This window comes from Scyliorhinus canicula, chromosome 9 (assembly GCF_902713615.1).
Source record: "Scyliorhinus canicula chromosome 9, sScyCan1.1, whole genome shotgun sequence".
Classification (NCBI taxonomy): domain Eukaryota; kingdom Metazoa; phylum Chordata; class Chondrichthyes; order Carcharhiniformes; family Scyliorhinidae; genus Scyliorhinus; species Scyliorhinus canicula.
Window position 1 is genome coordinate 84527242 of NC_052154.1, and position 25071 is coordinate 84552312.

Genomic DNA, 25071 nt, shown 5'->3' on the forward strand with positions numbered 1-25071 from the left:
AGAGATATGGAGGTAAGGGATTGAGGGCAATTGAGGAGAAGGATTATGGAAAATGAAGGGCTTGAGAGATATCTGGAGAAGGGATTGATATGGATGGAAGAGAGGGATATGAAGGGAAAGGATTGAGGAATATTCAGGGAAAGGCTTGAGAGATTTGGGGGGAAGAGATTGAGGGATATGGAGAGACGGGATTGAACAATATGGGGGATGAGGTTGAGAGATATTTAGGGAAAGGATTGAGGGATAGGGAGCAATGGATTTGAGGGGTATGGAACAAAGGAATTGAGGGCTATAGAGAGAAATGATTCAGTGATACCGAGGGAAGGAATGATGGGTTATGGAGGGAAGGGATTGAGAGATATTTAGGGAAGTATCTGATGGACATGTAAGAAAGGGTTGAAAAGATACTGAAGGAAGGGATTGAGAAATATGGTGGGGAGGGATTGAAAGTTATTGGAATTAGGTCAGTCTTTGATTGGTTTCAATAAACCAGTTGTGTTTTACTTACCCATTAAAAGTCGTTAAATAAATAAATGGAATCGTACATATAAAAGTGTCACAGTTCTTTCGGGTAAACTTGTTATTTGCTTCAGCAATAGTTTAATATTTTATCTTTCACAACTATTTAAACATCACCTTTCATAAACAACGAGGGGCTGGATTCTCCGCCCTGCCGCATTTCTATTTCACCCTGCCGGCGGGCTGCTCCATTTCGCCGGCTGGTCAAGGGGGTTTCCCATTGGGGGTAGCCCCACGCCGTCGGGAAACCCCCGGACTGACAGCAAAATGGAGCATCCCACCGGCAGAGAATTCAGCCCTTAGAATATAAAGCAAAAAGGTTAATTCCATTTTGACATTTAAATTATGTTCAATGTTTAATTAGCTGTGTATTGCGGAACACTGTAAAGTCTTGGTCGGATACTACGGTAATCTGAATAATAATCAGCAAATAGTTGGTTCTGTTATTTTTAAATGTTGTTAATTGAGTTATGCTGAGTGTATTGCAACCTCTGGATATGTTTTTTATAGAAATTTTTTTAATAGAATTTACAGTGCAGAAGGAGGCCATTCAGCCCATCGAGTCTGCACCGGCTCTTGGAAAGAGCACCCTACCCAAGGTCAACACCTCCACCCTATCCCCATAACCCAGTAACCCCACCCAACACTAAGGGCAATTTTAGACACACTAAGGGCAATTTATCCTGGCCAATCCACCTAACCTGCACATCTTTGGACTGTGGGAGGAAACCGGAGCAACCGGAGGAAACCCACGCACACACGGGGAGGATATGCAGACTCCGCACAGACAGTGACCCAAGCCGGAATCGAACCTGGGACCCTGGAGCTGTGAAGCGATTGTGCTATCCACAATGCTACCGTGCTGCCCTTGTTCCTATATACCGTCTCATTAGTGCTACTGATGGACAAATTTACAGATGGGGCGGGATTCTCTGTTCGCCGTTGCCGAAATCGGGAAAGGCAATAGAGCAGAGAATGGGTTCCGAAGGTCGAATCACGGCAGGCGCCTATTTGACGCCAAATCGCAATGCTCCATAGCCTCAACAGTGGCGTCAATGCGTTCCAGAACGCACGGACAGTAAACACCATTTGCATATCATTAGCGGACCCGACCCGGTATTGTCCGGGACCTCCGTGATTCTCCGCCTCCGATGGGCTGAGTTCCCAATGGCACGGTTCACTTGTGCTTTATAAAAATTGTGAAAGCGAAATGTAGCCATGATTAGGAAGTGGGTAGTGGAGGAAGGGGGGGGGGGTTGGTGTGGGAGCGTGTAGAGGCGGCATCATGCAAGGACACAACTCTGCGGGCACTGATAACGGCACCCCTGCCATTCTTGCCGGCCCGGTACTCCATAAGACCGGAGGTGATGGCGGCCCTGAGAGTCGGGGAGCAATGGAGGAAATGTAGGAGAATGGAGGGAGCATCGGTCTGGGCCCCGATTTACAATAACCATCGGTTTGTGCCGGGAAGGCTGGATGGAGGGTTTAGGAGATGGCAGAGAGCAGGGATCAAAAGGATGGGAGATTTATTTATAGATGGGAGCTTCCCCTGTTTGTAGGATTTGGAGGAGAAATTTGAATTGCCAGCAGGGAAGGGTTTAGATATCTGCAGGTATGAGATTTTTTGAGAAGGCAGGTTCCGGCCTTCCCGCTCCTGCCACCACCAGGGATACAGGACACTGTAGTTCCAGGACTGGGGTGGGAGAGGGGAAGGTATCAGATATCTACAAAGAGCTTAAGGAGTCGGAGGAAACTCAGACAGAGGAGCTAAAGGGCAAGTGGGAAGATGATCAAGGGAGGGAGATAGATGTGTGTTTGTGGGCAGATGCCTTAGGCAGAGTTAACACATCCTCATCATGTGCCAGGCTCAGCCTGACACAATTTAAGGTAATCCACCGGAACGCATGACAGTGGCCCGGATGAGCAAGGTTTTCAGGGTAGAGGACAGGTGTACGAGGTGTGCGGGAAGTCCAGCAAATCATGTCCACATGTTTTAGGCATTCCCGAAGCTTAGAGGATTTTGGCAAGATTTCACTGATGTCATGTCCATGGTACTTAAAACAAGGGCGGTGCTGAGTCCAGAGATAGCGATCTTTGCCCATCCAGCAGAGGGCAGCAGAGCAGAGCTACTGATCAGCTGTTCTGGGGAAATTTGCATACGTGCAGTGCGGTCAGCCTAAATTGAAGGTGAACTGGCGAAGGAGACCCAAGGAGTTTGAGTGAAGACAAGCATCCAGCAGAGCAGAGCTACTGATCAGCTGTTCTGGGGAAATTTGCATACGTGCAGTGCGGTCAGCCTAAGTTGAAGGTGGTTTGTGGAGGGGCTGTTGGCAACTGACAGTTAAACCCGAAACACTTCGTGAGTGTTTCCCACCCTATCTCCTCCTCTAACCAACCCCCCCCACCCCATGGTGGTTGGGGAGCAGGGGCCTGTCGTGAAGGTGAGTGAGTGCCTTTAAATTTGCTTAACTTTCAGTGGGAGCAGGGTTTGAGGTAATATCAGGTAAGCTCTTCCTTTCTTTTTCTTTTTCTTGTTTTTTTTTTAAATCTAGAGGTGATGTCAGGGAAGGCAGTACAATGCTCCTCCTGCAGAATGTTTGAGGTGAGGGACGCCATCAGTGTCCCTGCTGATTTCATCTGTGGGAAGTGCACCCAACTCCAGCTCCTCAAAAACCGTGTTAGGGACCTGGAGCTTGAGCTGGATGAACTTCGGATCATTCGGGAGGCAGAGGGGGTCATAGATAGGAGCTTCAGGGAAGTAGTTACACCAAAGACTGGAGATAGATGGGTAACTGCAAGAGGGACTGGGAAGAAGCAGTCAGTGCAGGGACCCCCTGCGGTCGTTCCCCTGAGTAACAAGTATACCGTTTTGGATACTTGTGGGGGGGGGGGGGACTTACCAGGGGTAAGCCATGGGGTACGGGCCTCTGGCACGGAGTCTGTCCCTGTTGCTCAGAAGGGAAGGGGGGAAAGGAGTAGAACATTAGCAATTGGGGACTCAATAGTCAGGGGCACAGATAAGAGATTTTGTGGGAGCGAGAGAGAATCACGTTTGGTATGTTGCCTCCCAGGTGCAAGGGTAAGTGATGTCTTGGATCGTGTTTTCCGGGTCCTTAAGGGGGAGGGGGAGCAGCCCCAAGTCGTAGTCCACATTGGCACTAACGACATAGGTAGGAAAGGGGACAAGGATGTCAGGCAGGCCTTTAGGGAGCTAGGATGGAAGCTCAGAGCGAGAACAAACAGAGTTGTTATCTCTGGGTTGTTGCCCGTGCCACGTGATAGTGAGATGAGGAATAGGGAGAGAGAGCAATTAAACACGTGGCTACAGGGATGGTGCAGGCGGGAGGGATTCAGATTTCTGGATAACTGGGGCTCTTTCTGGGGAAGGTGGGACCTCTATAGACAGGATGGTCTACATCTGAACCTGAGGGGCACCAATATCCTGGGGGGGAGATTTGTTAGTGCTCTTTGGGGGGGTTTAAACTAATTCAGCAGGGGCATGGGAACCTGGATTGTAGTTTTGGGGTACGGGAGATTGAGAGTATAGAGGTCAGGAGCACAGATTTGACTTCGCAAGAGGGTGCCAGTGTTCAGGTAGGTGGTTTGAAGTGTGTCTACTTCAATGCCAGGAGTATACGAAATAAGGTAGGGGAACTGGCAGCATGGGTTGGTACCTGGGACTTCGATGTTGTGGCCATTTCAGAGACATGGATAGAGCAGGGACAGGAATGGTTGTTGCAGGTTCCGGGGTTTAGGTGTTTTAGTAAGCTCAGAGAAGGGGGCAAAAGAGGGGGAGGTGTGGCGCTGCTAGTCAAGGACAGTATTACGGTGGCGGAAAGGATGCTAGATGGGGACTCTTCTTCTGAGGTAGTATGGGCTGAGGTTAGAAACAGGAAAGGAGAGGTCACCCTGTTGGGAGTTTTCTATAGGCCACCTAATAGTTCTGGGGATGTAGAGGAAAGGATGGCGAAGATGATTCTGGAAAAGAGCGAAAGTAACAGGGTAGTTGTTATGGGAGACTTTAACTTTCCAAATATTGACTGGAAAAGATATAGTTCGAGTACATTAGATGGGTCATTCTTTGTACAATGTGTGCAGGAGGGTTTCCTGACACAATATGTTGACAGGCCAACAAGAGGCGAGGCCACATTGGATTTGGTTTTGGGTAATGAACCAGGCCAGGTGTTAGATCTGGAGGTAGGTGAGCACTTTGGAAACAGTGACCACAATTCGGTGACCTTTACGTTAGTGATGGAAAGGGATAAGTATACCCCGCAGGGCAAGAGTTATAGCTGGGGGAAGGGCAATTATGATGCCATTAGACATGACTTAGGATGTGTTGGTTGGAGAAGTAGGCTGCAAGGGTTGGGCACACTGGATATGTGGGGCTTGTTCAAGGAACAGCTATTGTATGTTCTTGATAAGTACGTACCAGTCAGGCAGGGAGGAAGGGGTCGAGCGAGGGAACCGTGGTTTACCAAAGAAGTGGAATCTCTTGTTAAGAGGAAGAAGGAGGCCTATGTGAAGATGAGGCATGAAGTTTCAGTTGGGGCGTTTGATAGTTACAAGGAAGCGAGGAAGGATCTAAAGAGAGAGCTGAGTCGAGCAAGGAGGGGACATGAGAAGTCTTTGGCAGGTAGGATCAAGGAAAACCCAAAAGCTTTCTATAGGTATGTCAGGAATAAAAGAATGACTAGGGTAAGAGTAGGGCCAGTCAAGGACAGTGGTGGGAAGTTGTGTGTGGAGGCGGAGGAGATAAGCGAGATACTAAATGAATACTTTTCGTCAGTATTCACTCAAGAAAAAGATAATATTGTGGAGGAGAATGCTGAGACCCAGGCTATTAGAATACATGGCATTGAGGTGCGTAGGGAAGAAGTGTTGGCAATTCTGGACAAGGTGAAAATAGATAAGTCCCCGGGGCCGGATGGGATTTATCCTAGGATTCTCTGGGAAGCCAGGGAAGAGATTGCTGAGCCTTTGGCTTTGATTTTTAGGTCATCATTGGCTACAGGAATAGTGCCAGAGGACTGGAGGATAGCAAATGTGGTCCCTTTGTTCAAGAAGGGGAGTAGAGATAACCCCGGTAACCATAGGCTGGTGAGCTTAACGTCTGTGGTGGGTAAGGTCTTGGAGAGGATTATAAAAGATACGATTTATAATCATCTAGATAGGAATAATATGATTAGGGATAGTCAGCATGGTTTTGTGAAGGGTAGGTCATGCCTCACAAACCTTATCGAGTTCTTTGAGAAGGTGACTGAACAGGTAGACGAGGGTAGAGCAGTTGATGTGGTGTATATGGATTTCAGTAAAGCGTTTGATAAGGTTCCCCACGGTCGGCTATTGCAGAAAATACGGAGGCTGGGGATTGAGGGTGATTTAGAGATGTGGATCAGAAATTGGCTAGTTGAAAGAAGACAGAGAGTGGTAGTTGATGGGAAATGTTCAGAATGGAGTTCAGTTACGAGTGGCGTACCACAAGGATCTGTTCTGGGGCCGTTGCTGTTTGTCATTTTTATAAATGACCTAGAGGAGGGCGCAGAAGGATGGGTGAGTAAATTTGCAGACGACACTAAAGTCGGTGGAGTTGTAGACAGTGCGGAAGGATGTTGCAGGTTACAGAGGGACATAGATAAGCTGCAGAGCTGGGCTGAGAGGTGGCAAATGGAGTTTAATGTGGAGAAGTGTGAGGTGATTCACTTTGGAAAGAATAACAGGAATGCGGAATATTTGGCTAATGGTAAAATTCTTGGTAGTGTGGATGAGCAGAGGGATCTCGGTGTCCATGTACATAGATCCCTGAAAGTTGCCACCCAGGTTGATAGGGTTGTGAAGAAGGCCTATGGTGTGTTGGCCTTTATTGGTAGAGGGATTGAGTTCCGGAGTCATGAGGTCATGTTGCAGTTGTACAAAACTCTAGTACGGCCGCATTTGGAGTATTGCGTACAGTTCTGGTCGCCTCATTATAGGAAGGACGTGGAAGCCTTGGAACGGGTGCAGAGGAGATTTACCAGGATGTTGCCTGGTATGGAGGGAAAATCTTATGAGGAAAGGCTGATGGACTTGAGGTTGTTTTCGTTAGAGAGAAGAAGGTTAAGAGGTGACTTAATAGAGGCATACAAAATGATCAGAGGGTTAGATAGGGTGGACAGCGAGAGCCTTCTCCCGCGGATGGAGGTGGCTAGCACGAGGGGACATAGCCTTAAATTGAGGGGTAATAGATATAGGACAGAGGTCAGAGGTGGGTTTTTTACGCAAAGAGTGGTGAGGCCGTGGAATGCCCTACCTGCAACAGTAGTGAACTCGCCAACATTGAGGGCATTTAAAAATTTATTGGATAAGCATATGGATGATAAGGGCATAGTGTAGGTTAGATGGCCTTTAGTTTTTTTCCATGTCGGTGCAACATCGAGGGCCGAAGGGCCTGTACTGCGCTGTATCGTTCTATGAAGTGACGGAAAAGCCGGGAATGCAGGAGGCGAAAGAGGCCTTTGCCTCCCTGGTAGCCCAGAGACAGATTCTGTTATTGTGGAGGGACTCGAAGCCGCCAAAATGAGAGACCTGGGTTAGTGACATGGCTGGGTTTCTCAGTCTTGAGAAAATAAAGTTCGCCCTAAGAGGGTCAATGTTAGGGTTCGTCCGGAGGTGGCAACTGTTCGTCGACTTTCTCGGGGAAAATTAAATGTCAGCAGAGGCAGAAATCTAGTGCGGTGGGGGGGAGGTGGTTTAGGCTTTTGTTTCTTTGTTGGGGGCATGAGGAATGTGTCAGGGATGGAAATGTCTTATATACTATGTTCATGTTGTTATCGTTATTATTATAAAAACTATAAATACCCTAAAGAACATTTTGAAACCGCATGGTGGCAGCTGAGAGAGAGAGGGGGTACGGAATGTGTTCAACATCGCCATAGTTTGCTGACAGTTGTGCCGCTGGCCGGGGGGCTTCTGCCAGGGGCGGGGGGAGTAGTGGGGGGGTGGCCAGGAGATGGGCTGTAGGGTCAGGCTGGACGTGCACGGAACACCATTGCATTGACCTTTTTCAAAGAGGTCACAAAGATGATTGATGCTGGTAGGGCAGTGGATGTTGTCTATATGGACTTCAGTAAGGCCTTTGACAAGGTCCCTCATGGTAAACTGTTATAAAAGGTGAAGTCACATGGGATCAGGGGTGAGCTGGCAAGGTGGATACAGAACTGGCTAGGTCATAGAAGGCAGAGAGTAGCAATGGAAGGTGCTTTTCTAATTGGAGAGCTGTTACTAGTGGTGTTCAACAGGAATCAGTGCTGGGACCTTTGCTGTTCGTAGTATTTTTATTCTTTTACATAGAATTTACAGTGCAGAAGGAGGCCATTCGGCCCATCGAGTCTGCACCGGCTCTTGGAAAGAGCATCCTACCCAAGATCAACACCTCCACCCTATCCCCGTAACCCCGTAACCCCACCCAACACTAAGGGCAATTTTGGATACTAAGGGCAATTTATCATGGCCAATCCACCTAACCTGCACATCTTCGAACTGTGGGAGGAAACCGGAGCACCCGGAGGAAACCCACGCACACACAGGGAGGATGTGCAGACTCTGCACAGACAGTGACCCAAGCCGGAATCGAACCTGGGACCCTGGAGCTGTGAAGCGATTGTGCTATCCACAATGCTACCGTGCTGCCCCTATAAATGATTTGGAGGAAAATGTAACTGGTCTGATTAGTAAGTTTGCAGACGACACAAAGGTTGGTGGAATTGTAGATAGCGATTAGGACTGTCAGAGGATATAGCAGGATTTAGATCGTTTGGAGACTTGGGCAGAGAGATGGCAGATGGCGTTTAATCCGGACAAATGTGAGGTAATGCATTTTGGAAGGTCTAATGCAGGTAGGGAATATACAGTGAATGGTAGAACCCTTAAGAGTATTGAAAGTCAGAGAGATCTAGGTGTACAGGTCCACAGGTCACTGAAAGGGGCAACACAGGTGGAGAAGGTAGTCAAGAAGGCATACGGCATGCTTGCCTTCATTGGCCAGGGCATTGAGTATAAGAATTGGCAAGTCATGTTGCAGCTGTATAGAACCTTAGTTGGGCCACACTTGGAGTATAGTGTTCAATTCTGGTCGGCACACTACCAGAAGGCACACAACCAGGATGTTGCCTGGTATGGAGGGCATTAGCTATGAGGAGCGGTTGAATAAACTCGGTTTGATCTCACTGGAACGACGGAGGTTGAGGGGCAACCTGATAGAGATCTACAAAATTATGAGGGGCATAGACAGAGTGGATACTGAGAGGCTTTTCCCTAGGGTAAAGGGGTCAATTACTCGGGGGCATAGGTTTAAGGTGCGAGGGGCATGGTTGAGAGGAGATGAACGAGGCACGCTTTTTACACAGAGGGTACTGGGTGCCTGGAACTCGCTTCGGAGGAGGTGGTGGAAGCAGGGACAATAGTGACATTTAAGCAGCATCTGGACAAATACATGAATAGGATGGGAATAGAGGGATACGGACCCAGAAAATGTAGAAGATTTTAGTTTAGATGGGCAGCATGGTCGGCAGGGGCTTGGAGAGCCGAAGAGTCTGTTCCTGTGCTGCACTTTTCTTTGTTCTTTGTTCTTTGTTCTGCAGCCGGAAAGGCAGCCATGCAGCTGCGCACTCTGCTAACGGCCCACATTGAACTCAGGGCCATGGGTCACATAGGTATCCCCCAGGGCACCCCCTTGAGTGTCCTTTGGCCCCAGCCAACCCATCAACTTTGTGGGCATGCTCCAGCGCAACCAGTGCCATCCTGTTGGCTGGCATGAGTGTGTGGGGACTGTAATGTGTACCTGTGGCTGCAGCTTGTCAGCCTCCCGAGTGCCAATCACAAACCCGGTGAATCCCGCACAGTATTTTATTGGAATCGATTGTGATCCATGCAGCACTGGTGTTAGCCCCGTAATGGTAACGGAATCCATGCAGGTGTGGCGCCAGTTTTTCTGTTGTAAAATTCCACGAATTCTGCGCTGGCGTCAACACTTAGTCTCAGAAACGGAGAATCCCGTCCAGGATTTTTTACACTGCAAACCTTTAGAAGTTGGGCAGGGAGCTGTGTAGTAAGAGGTGCTACCTGCCAGTATGAATCTCTTTTATTTGCAATGATGTGTCTTAAACGTTAGACACTTTGGCCAGTTTGTACTGAAACTCGTTTACCCAGGTGCCTTTACTCATGAAGCGAACAAAGGACAAGAGTGAATTTGTGGTTCGCCACGATTTTATTGCAGAATCTTGTTATCCAAACTGTATTGACAAAAAAAACTCTTCATCGTTAATCAAATATATCAACACAGTATTGTCTGAGACTCTGATAATACCCGTGCAGTTGAGCTTGACTAGGCTGTCCCACTGAGTCCGACTCCTCGTTGAGCTCTGCTGATTCCGATGACCTTGCCTCTGAACTCAGTGTCTTCTTTGCGAAGGTTGGCCTTGCACACACACTCTTCCATCATCGCCATGACTTCTCTAAGTGGTCGAGTCGTCACTCGAGGTGTCTTCTTCACGTGCGATTGAGTCTCCGCTGGCGGTGGCCTCCAGATGTCTCTTCTTATGCCCCCTCCCTTCTCTCTTTCACGCCCTTCTGGAACGTCCTCTGGCTTCCAGTGAATTAAGTTACGTGGGTGAGGGGGTGGACTCGCACCACCCAATGGTATTGCCAATTCCATATGTGGAAGATGCCAGATAGAACATAGAACATAGAACAGTACAGCACAGAACAGGCCCTTCGGCCCTCGATGTTGTGCCGAGCAATGATCACCCTACTCAAACCCACGTATCCACCCTATACCCGTAACCCAACAACCCCCCCCCCCCCCCCCCCCCCCACCTTACATTTTAGGACACTACGGGCAATTTATCATGACCAATCTACCTAACCTGCACATCTTTGGACTGTGGGAGGAAACCGGAGCACCCGGAGGAAACCCACGCACACACGGGGAGGACGTGCAGACTCTGAACAGGCAGTGACCCAGCCGGGAACCGAACCTGGGACCCTGGAGCTGTGAAGCATTTATGCTAACAACCATGCTACTGTGCTGCCCCTCGGGGCCAGTCCTCAGGTGCACAGAGTGCACACGGCCCTTTCCATATAACTGAGGTGCCGGTGAGTCTGGCCGATACTGAACTGAGGTGTCTGTGCGTCTGGCCGTTACTGGAACTGAGGTGTCTGTGCGTCTGGCCGATACTGGAACTGAGGTGCCGGTGAGTCTGGCCGATACTGGAACTGAGGTGCCGGTGAGTCTGGCCGATACTGGAACTGAGGTGTCTGTGCGTCTGGCCGATACTGGAACTGAGGTGTCTGTGAGTCTGGCCAATACTGGAACTGAGGTGTCTGTGCGTCTAGCCGATACTGGAACTGAGGTGTCTGTGAGTCTGGCCGATACTGGAACTGAGGTGTCTGTGCGTCTGGCCGATACTGGAACTGAGGTGTCTGTGAGTCTGGCCGATACTGGAACTGAGGTGTCTGTGCGTCTGGCCGATACTGGAACTGAGGTGTCTGTGAGTCTGGCCGATACTGGAACTGAGGTGTCTGGCCGATACTGGAACTGAGGTGTCTGTGAGTCTGGCCAATACTGGAACTGAGGTGTCTGTGCGTCTAGCCGATACTGGAACTGAGGTGTCTGTGAGTCTGGCCGATACTGGAACTGAGGTGTCTGGCCGATACTGGAACTGAGGTGTCTGTGCGTCTGGCCGATACTGGAACTGAGGTGCCGGTGAGTCTGGCCGATACTGGAACTGAGGTGTCTGTGCGTCTGGCCGGTACTGGAACTGAGGTGTCTGTGTGTCTGGCCGTTACTGGAACTGAGGTGTCTGGCCGATACTGGAACTGAGGTGTCTGTGCGTCTAGCCGATACTGGAACTGAGGTGTCTGTGCGTCTAGCCGATACTGGAACTGAGGTGTCTGTGCGTCTAGCCGATACTGGAACTGAGGTGTCTGTGCGTCTGGCCGATACTGGAACTGAGGTGTCTGTGTGTCTGGCCGATACTGGAACTGAGGTGTCTGTGTGTCTGGCCGATACTGGAACTGAGGTGCCGGTGAGTCTGGCCGAAACTGGCAAATCCTCAAACTAACGTCCGTATTTGGTCAAGTTCAAGCACCTCCAGTCCCAGCTTCCAGGAGAAGTCCAGGCTTGCCCTTGCTCACCTCCGACCAATGCCTGGGTTTACTTGGCCTGTCCGAATTCCCAGAAGGCCTGGCTGCTCAGGCTGTTTAATTTAGATGGTCCAATTCGATATCTGGCCCAGCTTTTCAGGCCGCTGGCCACTTGGCCGTAGGGGTTTGTGTGATTCCGAGGCCTGGATTTTTATGCAGGGACAGAGATGGGTGAGTGTTAAGAGTGACAGATGGGACCCAATTCAAGGATTCCTACCCTATCCCTGCCACTGGCTATTTTTAGTAGTGTGGGTGAGGGTGTGAGAAGCAATTCAGCCCTTCCTTATTCTGTTGTGAAGAGGGGCAATTCAGATTCCCTGATATTTTAACGGACTCAGGCTTGTTGTATTAGGTGACTTGGTGCATGTTACGTGACAAGTAAAAGTTCAAAAGGTGTTGCCAACTTCACATGTCATAATGTAATGTTGATTAATAGGTTAATTATGTTCTTAATACTGTTATTTCTGTCAGGGCTTTGATTAGAAATGATAAGTGACCATTAGATTGACCAGTATTATGAAATTGGAAGAGTCTGATTAGAGTACTTTATTCATTGGATAAAGTACATTTCTGCATTGAACAGTGTTGAAATTCAGATTTTTCAGGTCAATTGCACCCTTCATTTTGATCTTTTCATTGATTGACAGGTCGGCCATCCATTCAGTTCTTAAAGTGTTACTTCTATATCTCTAATGTATTCATCACAAGAGGTTTTGTTGATGAAGGGTAAATGGGCATTTGGGAATATGGAGATCACGGAAGGGGAAGGGAATTATGCAGGCGTGGGGGAATATGGAATGGGCATAGGTGGGGGTGAGCACATCGGTGCCAAACATTCCCAGACAGGACTGGGCCGATATCCCATTGAAATGCGGCGGGCCTTCGAATCTTCCTGCCTTGGCATCCACCCACCTCCATTATTGCCTTGGGTCATGTGTAAGATGGCAGCTCTGACTCCAGAGTGCCCTGACTACCTCATCATGAAAATAGTGTGGGCGGGAATCGCTGGGCAGGAGGTAGGACTGTCACGTCGGGACATGGCCCGACTCACAATACCCGCAACAAAGATGAAATTCCGGGCACAAGTCTATTTTCAAACGCGGATTTTTATTCATTTTCAGGAGTTTGGGTGGCGCTGACAAGGAACAGCTTTTACTGCCCATCAAAGTGGGCAGAAACCTCGACAAAGCCAATTACAAAGCTTTGAGGGGAGAACTGGCAAAGGTTGATTGCCATTAAATATATTAAAAGGTACAGTGGTAAATAAACAGTGGGAATTATTTCAAAAAATAATTCAAAATGTTCAACAAAAATGCATTCCATTGAAAAACAAAAATTAGTGAGAAATATCCATCTATGGCTTATGAGTAATTATAGATTAAAAGAATTATAATGTTGCAAAGAAGAGTGGCAAGTCTCAGGATTGAGAATGTTTTGGAAACCAGCAATAGGTTACCAAAAGGTTGATAAAAAGAGAGAAACAAAACTCACCAGGAATATTAAAACGGATTGCAAGAGCTTTTCCAATTGTATAAAAAACAAAGAGGAAGCAGATCAGGGGAAAATATTCCGGGAATGGCAGGAACATGGACCAAATATTTTGTGCCCAACTTCACATTACAAGACACAAGTTACATATAGAGAATAGAGGGTAACCTAGAGGTCAATAAGAGTGAGGAATTTTATTTGTTTTAGTTCATTGATGGGATAGTGGCGTCACTGACTGGGCAGAGTTTATTGCCAATCCCTAATTGCCCTCAGAAGGTGGGGGTGAGCTGCCTCCTTGAACCGCTGCAGTCCATGTGGTGTAGGTGCACCTACTGTGCTGTTAGGGATGAATTTCCATGATTTTGACCCAAGTCAGGGTGATGAGTGACTTGGAGGGGAACCTCCAGGTGGTGGTGTTCTCAGGTTTCTGCTGCTCTTGGCCTTCTAGATGGTAGTGGTCATGGGTTTGGAAGGTGCTGTCTGAGGAACTTTGGTGAGTTACTGTAGATGGTACACACCGCTGCTACTGTTCGTCATTGGTGGAGGGAGTGAATGTTTGTGGAAGGGGTAGCAATCAAGTGGACCACTTTGTCCTGAATGTTGTTGAACTACTTGAGTGTTGTTGGAGCTGCACTCATCCAGGCAAGTGGAGAGTATTCCATCTCACTCCTGACTTGTGCCTTGTAGATGGTGGACAGGGTTTGAGTGTTAGGAGGTGGGTGACCCGCCACAGAACTGTCAGAGAAGCTCCAAACCTCGAAAAGGAACACAGTTTCAATACCTGCAGCTGTGAGAATTTCTCTGCAAGAGACCAAGACGTCCCCCCAGTTAACTGGACACACCTTCCAAACCCCAGCTACTGTAGAACCCATCACTCGCCCCCCTTTGAGCGAGTTTCACTTTTTCCAGGGTCAAAAACTCCAGCAGATCCCCCGCCACACCGAGGCACAGGGTGGAGAAGCTGACCTCCAGCCCAACAAGACCCCCCCCCCCCCCCCCAGCGAGCAATCAGTGATGCGAAGGCTAAACATCTGTCCCCGCACCCGGCTGCAGCTCCGGCGACTCCAACACCTCGAATATGGCTTCCAGGGGACTGTGCACCCCAAAATGGTGCTGAACACCATTCTCCAAAACCTTGACAGCTTCAGACATGCCCAAAACATATGGTTCACAAGGCCCTTTCCACATGGCTCACACACATCCTCCACCCCCTCAAACAGCCGGCTCAACCTCGATTTTGTCAGTTACGCCCTCTGCACTATCTTCAGCTGTATCAGCCCAGCCTCGCCCACGGGTTTGAGGCGTTTACCCTCCACACCACCTCACAGCACTACCCCTCTTCCAGCGCTGCCCCCAACTCTTCTTTCCACTTCACCTTAACTCCTGCCATGGATACCCCATCCTCCTCCAAAATCCTCCCATAAATCGCCGAGTGACACCCCACCTCTCCAACCCCCCCCCCCCCCCCCCCCCACCTTCCCCCACGCTGACAGCACCACCTCCAACAATGATGAGGCTGGCACTATGTGAAGGTCGGAAAGACCTTCCTCGCAAAGTCCTGCATATACCTAAAACTTCTGCCCCGCACCAGCCCAATCTTCTCACTCAGCTCCTCCAAACTCGCAACCGCCCTTCCAGAAACAAATCCTTAATTTTGTTGATCCCCTTGCGATCAGATGCATAAAGCAGTTATGTACATAATGTTGTGCACGACCTCCGACCACTAGGTGGCAGCGTTAACCCATCACGTGACTCTGGTTCTAGTAGTTGGGAGTTGGTCTTGCGATTGAAGGCGCTGTCGTGCAATGTCAGCACACATATCGATGATATGAGATCAAATAGTTTTCAGAATCTCTAATGATAAAGTGCGCCAGCAGCTTCTGCGGGAAACAGACCTGCAACCCGAAAGTAAAATTCAAATATGTCACGCTAGTGAACTGGCTGCGAAGCAGCTCAACACATTGAATCTACGACACTTTGGCGCAAAGGCAGAAGAGGCAGCAGAAGCCATTAGTATGTTGACGCAGCTGAATAAGAAATGTGGTCCCAGTGCAGGTGGCCATTTTGAGCGGGCAAACGATCCTCCATTTTATGTTCGCGATGTGGCAAACAGCATTTACTACAGCAATGCCCTGCATATGGAAAAGCATGAGGGGCGGGATTCTTCCCCCCCCCCCCGGCTGGGTGGGAGAATCGCTGGGGCGACACACAAATAACGGCGCGCCGCCCCGACCCCCACACGCGATTCTCCCACCCCACCAAAACCAGCACCACGCAAATCGCGCCGGGCCGCTCGGAGAATCGCCGTAAATGGCGAGCGGCGATTCTCCAGCCCGAATGGGCCGAGCAGCCACGCGTAAACGACCTAGTCCTGCCGGCGCTGTCCACACCTGGTCGCTGCCGGCGGGTACTCGTTGTGAAGGCTTGGGGGGCGGCCTGTGGTGGGGAGGGGGGCTCCGTTCCCGGTGGGGGTCCTCCAATGGGGTCTGGCCCGCGATCGGGGCTCACCAATCGGCAGGCCGACCTCTCCCCCCCCGGCCTACTTCCTTGCGCGACCGGCCCCAGACCCCGGCGCCTTGTTGGTGAGGGGCCGAAGCGCTCCCCAAGGTTACCACGCAAGCGTCGGTTGGCACCGGCACCACTGCGCATGCGCGGGACCCAAGACACCACGTCCTTTACGCAGCGCCGGGTCTCTGACACCACACTGAGGCCCCGCCCCCGTAAATCACGCGACGCCCCTGCTAGCCCCACGGCGGGCAGAGGATAGGGGTGTGGGAACGGGTGCCGACGCCGGAGTAAAACACTCCAATTTTTACTCCAGCGTCGGCACTTAGACTCCCGCTGGGAGAATCCCGCCCATGCTACTTGCAATGGCAGAAATCATTTTGCAGCCCAGTTTTATTCTAGAAGAAAGCCTGAATAGACAAAGAATCTCAGAGCTATTGATGAAGTGTGCCTAGAGGACACATTCTTTGTGGACATGATCTCCAGCGAAGACAAGGAGATTCAAGTCACACCAAATAACAATGTTTTTGTACAAATTTGCTGCAATAGTGGATTGAAGACAGAGAATCATGAGGATAAATGGACAGTGCCATTAAAGATAAATAGCACAGTGATAACAGTCAAGCTCGACACTGGTGCACGAACCAACCTCATCAACCTTTCCAATGTAAAAAAGCTGCAGGGTGCACCAAAAATAGTTACCAGAACAGTATTGCTAACAGATTATAAAGGTAACAAAATCTCGTCGTAAGGAGCTTGTTAGCTTGAGGCTGAGGTAAAGAATGAAATGCACAAGTTGAACTTCTGTGTGGTTGTGGCGGACCGCGAGTCTTAAATTTGAGTTGAAGCATGTGAGGGGTTGCAGTTAGTCTGACAGGTCTACAGTGCAGACAGTGCTGCAACAGGCCCTTACCCTTCAGGATACTGAATGATTTCCCTGAAATTCTCCAAGTACATTGCCATACACCTACAATATTCAATTAAGGGAAGATGCACAGCCTGTGATTCATGTGCCCAAGCATGCGTTGGCGCCATTAAGGGACAAACTAAAGGCAGAGCTTGAGAGAATGACTGCTTTGGGGGTCATCAAGCGTATTGAGACTGGGTTAATTCCATGGTCTGTGTAAAGAAGTGTAATGGGGACTTAAGAATCGGCACAGATCCGAAGGATGTCAATCTCAATATCAAAAGGGAACACTACCCTATATCAAAGAGGGAGGAGATAATGAATGAAATGGGAGGAGCAACCCGCTTCAGCAAACTGGGCGCATCACAAGGCTTCTGGCAACGGAAACTGGATAAAGGAAGCACTAAATTGTGCACCTTGAACACACACTTTGGGAGATATTGTTTTTTAAGAATGCCATTCGGCATTATCTCGACCTCAGAGATCTTTCATCGTGCTGTGGAGCATATAGTTGAGGGAATTCCGGGTGTACATGGATGACATTATCATTTGGGGGTCGACAAAGGAAGAGCATGATAAACGGCTCTCAGGGTCCTAAAAAGTATTTTTAAAAACTGTCTCAAGTTGAACATGGCCAAATGTCAAGTCGGGGTGCATAACATCACCTTTTTGGGAGACACACTGCCGCACAGGATCTTCACAGAATCATAGAATTTATAGTGCAGAAGTAGGCCATTTGGCCCATCATGCTTGCACCGGCCCTTGGAAAGAGCTGCCTACTTAAGCCCACACCTCCACCCTATTGACGTAACCCTACCTAACCTTTTTGGGCACTAAGGGCAATTTAGCATGGCCAATCCACCTAACCTGCGCATCTTTGGACTGTGGGAGGAAACCGGAGCACCCGGAGGAAACCCACGCAGACATGGGGGAGAACGTGAAAACTCTGCACAGACAGTGACCCAAGCCGGGAATCGAACCTGGGACCCTGGAGCTGTGAAGCAACAGTGCTAACCACTGTGCTACTGTGCCGCACGCTTCAGCACGATCAGTCCAAGATAAGGGCAATTCTGCAGGTGCCAAGACCTATGGATAAAAAAGGCATTTTAAGAATTGCTGGTCATGATCAATTTTGGTGAGGCTACACTTGGAATATTGTGTGCAGGTTTGGGTCCTTATCTGAGGAAGGATGTTCTTGCTATGGAGGGAGTGCAGCAAAGGTTTACCAGACTGGTTCCAGGGATGGCGGGACTGTCATATGAGGAGAGACTAAATCGGTTAGGATTATATTCATTGGAGTTTGGAAGAGTGAGAGGGGATCTCATTGAAACGTATAAAATTCTAACAGGTTTAGACAGGGTTGATTCAGAATTAATGGGCGGGATTCTGTGATCCTGAGGGTAAGTGTTGACGCCGTGTTGACGGCGTTTCCGACGGCGTCAACACTTAGCCTCAGGATCAGCAATTCTGGACCCTACAGGGGGCTAGCACGGCACTGGAACGGTTCACGCTGCTCCAGCTGCTGATCCCGGTGTGAACTGGGCGCCGCGGGATCCGCGCATGCACAACACGCACATGCGCAGTGGCTTCCTTCAACGCGCCGGCCCCGACTCAACATGGCGCAGGACGACAGGGGCCGGCACGAAAGAAAGGAGGCCAAAGAGGCCGGCCCGCCGATCGGTGGGCCCCAATTGCAGGCCAGGCCACAGCGGAGGTGCCCCCCCCCCCCCCCCCGGGGTTGGAACCCTCCCCCCACAACACAGGCCGCCCCCAACTCTTCCATGCTGAGTTCCCGCCGACTGAGAGTGGTGTGGACGGAGTCAGCAGGACACGGCATTTTTACGACGGCCGCTCGACCCATCCTGGGCCGAGAAACAACGGGCCTGCCGCGTAGAGCAGCCCCCGACTGGCGCACGCCAACCACGCCGGCGCCAATGGCACCGATTCTCCGCTCTGCGGGGAATCGCATGCTGGCATCGGGGCAGCGTAGCGCGATTTTCGCCGGTCATGGGGATTCTCCGGCCAGGCCCAATGTTCCTGATGGTGGGATAGTCCAGAACTAGGGGTCATAGTTTGAGGATAAGGGGTAAACCTCTTAGGATTGAGGTGAGGAGAAATTTCTTCACCCAGAGAGTGGTGAATCTATGGAATTCACTACCACAGAAAGTAGTTGTATAATTTCAAGAAACAATTACATATAGCTGTTGGGGCAAAGGGATCAAGGGACACGGGGGAAGGCGAGATCAAATTATTGAACTTGCTGATCTCCATGGTCATAATGAATGACAGAGCAGTTTCTAAATCCAAATGGACTCCTCCTGCTTCTATTTTCTGTGTATACTTCTATGTATGTGATAAACAGCTTTGTTTTCTTATCTCCTAAACTTTTATAAACTGATGAAAATAAACACCATTTTTACTTAAGTGCTTTTGATTTTTTTCTCCAAAGTTGCCAGCAGTGGTGCCCTGGAGACTGACATTCAATTCCTATAAACTCCAGGATAAGTTTGGAGGGTTGTCAACTGAACTCTCAATCAAATTCATCACCCTGTTATTTTAACCCTGAATTCGTCCCACTTCAGATAAACCACAGCTGAGCATCTGTCCACCCCATGGCCTGTACTCCCTGGGCAGAGTGTCCGTGCCGTCTTGAACGCCGTCGCATTTCACGACGGGGGTGAACCGGGCGCGGCACTACCTATGGGGGCCAGCACGGCACTGGAGTGGTTCACGCCGCTCCAGCCTCCCTTCCTGGCGCCAACTGGGCGCCATGCTAACCCATGCATGCGCAGTGGCGCTGCGCCAACCTGCACAGGCGTGGGGGACTTCCTCAACGCGCCAGCCCCGAGGCAACATGGCGTGGGGGCCGGCCGCGTAACAAAATAGAGCCGGGGCTGGACAGGCCGGCCCGCCAATCAGTGGGCCCCTATCGCGGGCCATACCCCATCAGAGTATACTCCCCGATGAGGAGCCCCCCTCTTCCCCACACCCACAGTCTGCCACCCCCCCCCCCCCCCCCCGACCCTCTGCGCAGAGTTCCCGCCGGCTGCGAGCAGGTGTGGACGCCGCCGGCGGGACTCTGCCCTTTCCATGCGGCCGCTCGGCCAATCAAGGCCGGGGAATCGGCGGCCCAGCTGCGGACAGCGGCCTGCGACCGGTACCGCGCCAAACGCGCCGGTCCAAATGGCAGCGATTCTCCGCTCCTCGGAGAATCACGTGCCGGCGTCGGGGCAGCACGGCGCGGTGCGGCAATTCTCCGGTCCGGCGTGGGGCTCCAAGAATCCCGCCCCCTATATCTGGAATTTCCGTGCGATTTCCACGGCAGGAGGTGAATGGGATTCTCCGAAAAATGGGTGGAAATGTACACTTATACTGTTTCTACGGGATTTCAGTCACGTTTATGAAGTTCAAGGGGTGGCACAGTGGTTAACACTGTTGCCTCACAGTGCCAGGGATTCGAGTTTAACTCCGACCTTGAGTGACTGTGTGAAGTTTGCACTTTCGCCCTGTGTGTGCGTGGGTTTCCTCTGGTTACTCCAGTTTCCTCCCACAGTCCAAAGATGTGCAGGTCAGGTGAAGTGGCCATGCTAAATTGCCCCTTAATGTCCTAAAGGTTAGGTGGGGTTATGGGGATAGGGTGGGGTGGGGGCATGGGTCTAGGTTAGGGTGCTCTTTCAGAGGGTCGGTGCAGACTCAATGGGCCAAACAGCCTCCTTCTGCACTGTCGGGATTCTATGATTCTATGAGAACGTTGGAAGTTCTTTCTTAAGAGCACTACCTGGCAATTGAAAAATGAAATGAAAATTGCTTATTGTCACAAGTAGGCTTCAAATGAAGTTACATTGAAAATCCCCTAGTCGCCACATTCCGACGCCTGTTCGGGGAGGCTGGTACGGGAATTGAACCGTGCTGCTGGCCTGCCTTGGTCTGCTTCAGCCAGCTATTTGACCCTGTGCTAAACCTGTCCATGGTGCAGTACCCAGCCATCACCACCAGAGGGCGCAGCATCGCTAAACATCTGCTGTGAAGAAACTGCAAATTGTTACTAAAATGCAATGTTCGTTTGACAGGCTTAACAAATACTTATACTCTTTCTTCCAACTAAGAAGGGAAGAGGAAAATTAGTTATTGATATTAATTTGTACACATTTGTAAGGGCCTCTGTAATACTGTGGATATCTCATTATGAAGGGATCGGTGATTATTGTTTTTAAACAGCTTCGGGAAGATCTGATCTCTGAATTGAGAGGTGATTAATCATGTTCCGTGCTGGGGTTGTTGATCTGAGAGAGAACAGCAGATGGAGCACCTCCTGCATATGGGAGGGAAAAATTAAGAGAGGGTTACAACAGCTCCCCAATCATCACCGTGTGTGACCCCACTGAATTAAATTGTCCCCCACTATCTAATAGATTTTCATTGATTTCTAGGCTTACACGTTGATGGAACCATCAATTCACCAGACACGTTTTTCCGATATGAATCTAGGTTTTAATCGACTTACTTCCGAGCCAGCCTGTTACCTGTTCATGAACTCTTAGTGAACTCAGGCTGACTCTGGGCAAGGGTATTTATACAGCGACACTAGGGGGAGGAGTCATGGGCGGAGCCAAGGGCGGAGCCCAGTACAAGTTCCTGAGTACTCCCAGAGCTACTCCCCCTAGTGGTTGGACAATGCTACTGCGCTTACAGTGTGAATTCATATCATATCATTCACCACACACGTAAAGATTAGTGACTTGAACCAAGTACCAACATTAAAATCGATTCTGCTGGGAACTCCGCAAGGTTTAAATTACAGGGAGGTAGGGCTGTATTCTCTGGAATTTAAAATGCTGAGCCAGCATTTATTGCCCATCCCTAATTGCCCTTGAACTGAGAGGCTTGCCAGGCCATTTCAGAAGGCAGTTAAAACTAACACGTAAGCCAGGGAAGCATAACAGGTTTCCTTCCTTAAAGGGCATTAGTGAACCAGATTGGTTCTTCATGACAACTGTTTCATTCGACTTTTAAATCCAGATTTTTACTGAATTCAAATTGCACCATCTGCTCTGGTGGGATTTGAACCCAGATCCCCTAGGTCTCTGGATTGCCAGTCCAGTGGCAATACCACTACATCCCCACCTAGGGGTAATCTGGCCGATGTGCTCATGACATTAAGGGAAGCAGATCGGGTCGATAAAGATAAATTATTTCCGCTGGATTGGGAGTCTAAGACAAGGGTCATAGTTTAAAAATCAGAGCCAGATCCTTCAGGTAAATTAGAAAACATTTTACATGCATAGAATTTCAAAACTCTCTTCCATAATTGGCAATTAATGCCAGATTGATAGTTCGTTTCAATTCTGAGATTGATAGATTTTCGTTAACCAAAAGTACTAACGGATGAAAGGGAAACAGCCAGGTATACAGAGTCAGGTCACAGATCAGCCATGATCTCTTCGAGGGGAGGAACCGGCTCAAGGGGTTAAAGTGTGATTCCTGGTCCTACGCATCTATTCTATAATACCTTAAGTCCTAAAGAGCTCCATGACCAATGAGCTTCGTTTTGAGGATAAGTCACTGCAGTTGTGAAGGCCAATCAGATAAGCAATTGCCGCATAGCAAGATCAAGTGTAAAGAAAATGGGATGAATGGCCAGCTGTTTGTTTTTCTGCTGCTATTGCTAGAGAAGGAACGTTGGCCGGATCAACCGTCTTCTAATAGAGTCCTGCAATCTTTTACTTTCACTGTTTAATATCAATTTAATATCTAACCATCTTTGAATGCCACCTCTTACAATGCAGCATTCCCTGCGTTTTATTGCCCATCCATAATTGCTCTTCACCTGAGTGGCTTTCTAAGGCATTTCAAAGGGTAGTTAAGAGTCAGGCACATTATTGTGGATCCTTTCAAAGGGCATTCGTGAACCGGATACATTTTTACAACAATGGTTTCACGGTCATTGTTAGATTTTTATTTCCAGCGATTTATTCAACCATGGAGGAATTTGAACTTGTGTTACCAGAGCATTAATCCAGGTCTCAGGAATACTAGTCCACTCATGCCTATACCACTCTGCTGCTGCCTCCCTTGTATAAGACACAAGTTAGGGCCTCATCTGGAGACTGTATCCAGTTCTGGGCGCCATTCTTGACGAAGCATGTGAAGGCATTGGAGAGAGTGCAGAGGAGATTCGGGATAAACCACTGTAGCTATGAGGATAGATTGGAGAGGTTGGGACTGTTTTCTTTGGAGAAAATCCTGAGAGGAGACTTGACAGATTGATTCAAGATCCTGAGGGGTAACAGGATAAACAGTGAGAAACTGTTTCCCCCTTGGGAGTACATCAAGAACTAGAGGGCACAGATTCAAGATAATGTGCGAAAGGAGTAAACGTGGTGTGAAAAAACATTTTTTAATTCAGTGGATGATTGGAATCTGAGAGGGTGGTGGAACATCCTGAGAGGGTGGTGGAGACAGGTTTGATCAAGGTATTCAAAAGGGGATTGGACAGCTATCGGAAAAGAAAGATTGGACAAACTACAGAGAAAAGGCAGAGAAATGGATTTAGGTAGAATACTCTTTCAGGGAGCCAGTGCAGATTCAATGGGCTGAATGGCCTCTTTGATCATAGTCATAGTGGGTTACAGAAAAGTCCTTTCAGCCCATGCGCCAGTCAAAAACAACCACCTAAGAATTCTAATCCCAATTTCCGGCACTTGGCCTGCTGCCTAGAATGCCTTGCCATCACAAATGCACATCTAAATACTTCATTAATGTCTTCTTAAATACTTCTTAAAGGGTCTCTGCCTCCACCACCCTTTCAGGCGGTAGTTCCAGACTCCCACCACCCTCTGAGTGAAAAGATTTTTCCTCATATCACCTCTAAACCTTCTGCCCCTTACCTTAAATCTCTTCTCCCCGGTCATTGATCCCTCCACCAAGGGGAAAATGTTCTTCTTGTCTACTTTATCAATGCCCCTCATAGATCTCAATTATATCCCCGAGCAGTCTCATCTGCTCCAGGGAAAACAACCCCAATCGCTCTTCATGACTAAAACTCTCCAGCCCAGGCAACATCCTGGTAAATCTCCTCGGCACCCTTTCCAGTGCTATCACATCCTTCCTATAATGTGGATTCCAGAACTGCACACCATTCTCTAATAATAATCTGTATTTTTGTCACAAGTAGGCCTACATTAACACTGCAATGAAGTGACTGTGAAAATCCCCTCGCCGCCACATTCCGGCACCTGTTCGGTTACACTGAGGGAGAATTCAGAATGTCCAGTTCACCTAACAGCACGTCTTTCGGGACTTGTGGGAGGAAACCGGAGCACCCGGAGGAAACCCACACAGACACAGGGAGAACGTGCAGACTCCGCACAGACAGTGACCCAAGCTAGGAAACAAACCCAGGTCCCTGGCACTGTGCACTGTGAAGCAACAGTGCTAACCACTGTGCTTCTATGCAGCTATGGCCGAACCAGCGTTTTATACAATTCCTGCATCACCTACATGCTATTAAGCTCTATGCCTCGGTTAATAAAGGCATGTATCCATATGTCTTCTTAACCACTTTATCCACCTGCACTGCTACCTTAAGGGACCGGTGTATATGCATACCAATCTTCCTATGATCCTCGGTGCTCCCAGAGTCCTGCCATTTATCATGTATTCCTTTGCGTTGTTTGTTCTGCCCAAGTGTATCACCTCACACCGATCCAGATTGCATTCCATTTGCCACAGATTGGCCCATCTGACCGATCCTGTAATCGAAGGCTATCCTCCTCATTATTAACCACCCCTTCAATTTTCATATCAGTCGCAGACTTATTCATCAACCCTCCTACATTCAATTCTAAATCATTTATATAAACCACAAACAACAAGAGCCCAACACTGATCCCTGAAGGAACCCCACTGGACACAGGCTTCCAGTCGGAAAAACACCCTTCGACCATCACCCTCTGCTTCCTGCCACTCAGCCAATTCTGGATCTGCACCTCAAAGATTCTGTGATTCTGTGAAGAGCGCTATGACGAAGCAGAACTGGCCATTCAGGTGGCTGATCCCTGTGTAACTGTACCTATCCAAAGTCAATAATACACTACAAGCTACGGTGGTCCAGTCACCTCATCAAAGGTAAAAGAAAATGCTGTCAATCAAAGCCACTACCCCAGTCAGAGACACATTCACTGATCTATGTTCAGTGACAGGCACCTGAAGCTGAGTGGGGTTCTGAATTTTGTGGAGAGGTCCTGGGAGAGCACAGCCTCTCCCACAACGAGCATCTGAGACCTTTGTGTTTTATTTATAAATCGATCAACTGAGCTGATGGCAGCTACACATAGAATACAAGCCCACACACTGCACCTGACTGCCTCCAAATTTAATTCAGAGGTTTAGACAGCGTAGAATGAAACCATTCCTGCAGCCTTCCTTCAACAAAAGATTTATTAATTCATTAAGCTGTTTCAACACCAGAA

General features: G+C 49.1%; 1 protein-coding gene across 8 annotated transcripts in view; it reads left to right on the top strand.

The window, feature by feature from the left end:
• The window catches only part of LOC119971491 (RNA-binding Raly-like protein), a 1731169-nt gene that overhangs the window by 930884 nt on the left and 775214 nt on the right, over positions 1-25071 (top strand). The gene's annotated exons all lie outside the window — the stretch shown is intronic.